We start from the raw sequence: 3,939 nt of genomic DNA, 5'->3' as shown, positions 1-3,939 counted from the left end.
TCTGCAAATGGCAAAATTTTATTCTTTTATGGCTGAGTAGTATTCATTGTATATATCTATATGTACCACTATTTTATCCATTCATCTGTTGATGGACACAAGTTGCTTCTTTATTTTGGCAACTGTAAATAGTGCTGTTATGAACATTGGAGTGCATGCATCTTCTTGAATTAGTATTTTTTTGTTTTTTTTTCATATATATATATATATATACATATATATATATGTATGTATGTATATACACTCATGAATGGAATTGCAGGGTCATTGGGAATTTTATTTTTAATTTTTTGAAAAAACTCTGTACTGTTTCTCACAGTGGCTGAACAAAAATTATGTTCCCAGCAACAGCATAGGAGGGTTTCATTTCCTCCACATCCTTACCAATATTTATTACTTGTGTTCTTTTTTTATGATAACCATTCTAATTGGTTTGAGGTGATATCTTGTAGTTTTGATTTGCATTCTCTTGATGATTAGCAATGTTAAGCTACTTATCACTGACAAAACAGAAAGGCAGCCTACTGTATAGAAGACAATGGTTGCAAATGATATGTTTGATAAGAGATTAATATCCAACATATATAAACAGATCATACAAGTCAACATCAAAAAATAAAACAACTCTAAAATAGGCAGAACTGAATAGACATTTTTCAAAGTGGAAATGCAAATCATCAATAGTCAAATGATACCTTTATTGTATTTTTTACATATACAGTTGTGCTGGGTACAATATTCTTGCTTCACAGTTTTTTTTTCATTGAGCACATGGCAGAAATGTTTTGACATAAAATTTAAAATACTTCTTTGTGGTACTTATATACAATGGAATATTACTCAGCCTTAAAAAGGAATGCATTTGAGTCAGTTCTAGTGAGGTGGATGAACCTAGAGCCTTTTATTCAGAGTGAAGTAAGTCAAAATAGAAAAACAAATACTGTAGATTATTTTGTATACATGGAATCTAGAAAGATGGTACTGATGAACCTATTTGCAGGGCAGCAGTAGAGATGCAGACATTGGGAACAGATTTGTGGATCCAGTGGCGGAAGGAGAGTGTGGAACAAATTGAGAGAGTAGAATTGAAACATGTACATTACCATATATAAAATAGATAACCAGTGGCAATTTGCTGTATGAAGCAGGGAGCTCAACTTGGTGATCTGTGACAATCAAGAGGGATGGGATGGGGTGGGATGTGGGAGGGAGGTTCAAGAGTAAGGGGACATATGTATACCTATGGCTGATTCATGTTGATAAATGGCAGAAGCCAACACAACAATGTAAAGCAATTTTCTCTAATTAAAAATAAATTCAAAAAATTTAAGATACTTCCAAGAAAGAAAAGAGACTAAAGAAAGTCATGTGGAATGCACAATGATGTTATTACAATGGTGGCTAATGATAGATTGAAAACAGCAGGGAGAAGTGTGTTCCAGACTGCTTCAGTTTGTGAGATATATGTTCCTGAGTCCAAATAAATGGTTTGAAGAAGGTCAAAATGAAACGTGAGAGGTACATCATATTAAGCCCAAACAGGCTGAGAGGTTATGACCTGTGCTAATATTCCTAGTGCTAGAGGATTACATTTACCACTTTAAAATCAAATGGTGCTTAACAAAGAGGAACACAAATGTTGCAGTCATAATTAAAATTAAGTTTAGGGTTAGTTGGGCTTCCCTTGTGACTCAGCTGGTAAAGAATTCACCTACAATGCTGGAAACCTGGGTTTGAACCCTAGGTTGGGAAGATCCCCTTGAGAAGGGAAAGGATACCAACTCCAGTATTCTGGCCTGGAGAATTCCATCGACTATATAGTCCATGGGATCACAAAGAGTCAGACATAACTGAATGACTTTCACTTTTACTTAGGGTTAGTTATAAAAACAATGTGGTTGGTAGATGTCAAATTAGCAAAGAAAAATTGACATTTACTGAAGAATGGGTGCCCTAAAGTTGGCAGTTGAAATCACTGCCAAACTCTCCTGTGAAAAGAAACAGAATACTGAAGAATGATAGTGACAAAATATGCTGCCACAGTAGTCTAATATTTCAAGTAAAATATCTCTGGAAGGACAGTGCATACCCCAAATTTCAGTACTGCTTGAAATGGAATTGACTTTCCTGTTGTCAATAAATACATTGATAAAATATAAAAAGCATCTTGCATTCTGCTTTTTGTGTTTGGTGCCCTGGCTCAGAGCTGTGGCTGAAGAGTCACTTTCCTAAATCATTCAAAGCTGCTTATAGTCTAGGGGTGACCCTGAAAACTAGATAATACTGGGGACTGTGTGTGCAGGACACCAGGAGTTCCTGGAACTAGCAAGGATACATGGAAAATCTGATATTGAACTTTACTCATTCTGAATTGAGGGTTATTGTTTGACTTTTGTTTTTTGTCGTCAGGCCAAAAGACCTAGGAAAATGAGCTCTCACATGGAACAATTTGGGACCAGCTCTTCCTACTCTGTTTTTTTCAGGAATGAGATAAGCCCCCTTTGGGGGATCCCTATGCTAATAATCCCAAGACCAGAGATGTCAACTTTCTACATATGTCATGAAAATTATAGCCTTGGAAGGAGATGGGCTGATGGCATCCTTTCCTTATAATTTTATCTAGCGAGCCTCATATCACATACATGGACTCACTTCATTGACTCAGCCTGGTGAGTTTCTGTTTTGCAACTTCATTAATGTGAGTGCTTAAGACTCAGGTGTCTTGTGGGATGAGGCAAAATTTTCTCAGTGAAGTGATAGGAGGATTATCTTCTCATAATTTCAGACTTACATGTTAGAAGATCAGAACAAAACACAGTAGATATTTACAGATGAAAACATCAATTTTGTGAATTCTACTGAGCAATGTATTGTGATTATGAATATTCATATCAGCACCAGCTTCCAGCTGTATCCTGCATTAAGTTTAATTACTGAAGGAGAGTGGATATATTGCATTCTTCGCTTATTTTACTTTTCCCTGAGAATTTGCATATTTCACAAAGGTCCATGAAAGTGACCAATATGGGGAGGGGATCTTCCTTTAGTAAAATTGTATGAGATTTTTCTCATGTTTCCCACTATTGCCACTGAAGCAGTGTTATGTAGGTAGTATGATAATGTGGATGGCAAAAATAAAATAATTAAATACTAACTGATTAATATAATAATAAAGCAAACTTTAAGATGCTACTTTGTGATGTAGTATAAATTTTATCTAAACTGGGAAGAGTACTAAATTCTTTGCAGAAATGGTGCCATTCATGAAATGAAACAAACCTAAAATTAGATATTACTCTAAGGATGAAGAACTAGATTTGCCAAACTTTATTCTCTCAGAACAACTTACTTGTTATCTCGCCGGATAGCAGTTGGATTCCAGACATGACCTACTCTTTTCATTTTTTTTTCTCTTTTCCTTTGAATCTAACCACTCGAAGTTTAGATAACTTTCTTGTTCTTGGTTTATCTAGTCTTATTTTCCCATCAGTATTTTTAATATATGCATACTTTGAGTCTTAGAATATTGAGAATAGACTAAAATATAGCCAATTTAATGAGGATGAATTTGATCCATATTCTCTGTCTCCTGAGTCAGCTCAGAGGCTTTACTTATAGACTCTGAAGTACCTGTTTTTATCTCTTCTAGTGAGTCCCTTGACATGAATTCATTAATGTGTTAGAATACAGTTATGCTCTACAGTCTGACCAAATCTATGTGACTTCAATGGATGTTCCTAATTCTATTTCTCCTTTGGTCTGGACCATGTTACTAAAATCCTATGACTCTTCTAAGGCAGGGTGTCAGATTCAGTAAATAAAAGTCCATGGCATCCACTTAAGTTTGAATTTTAGTTGAGTAACAGATAACTTTTAAAAACAAAATCATACCTGTAACTTTTTTAAGGTTTGTATAAGCATATGTTCTATCAAATTGCT

This window comes from Cervus elaphus, chromosome 9 (assembly GCF_910594005.1).
Source record: "Cervus elaphus chromosome 9, mCerEla1.1, whole genome shotgun sequence".
NCBI classification, from domain to species: Eukaryota; Metazoa; Chordata; class Mammalia; order Artiodactyla; family Cervidae; genus Cervus; species Cervus elaphus.
The sequence above is the reverse complement of the archived record's forward strand: the minus strand, read 5'-3'. Positions refer to the sequence as shown.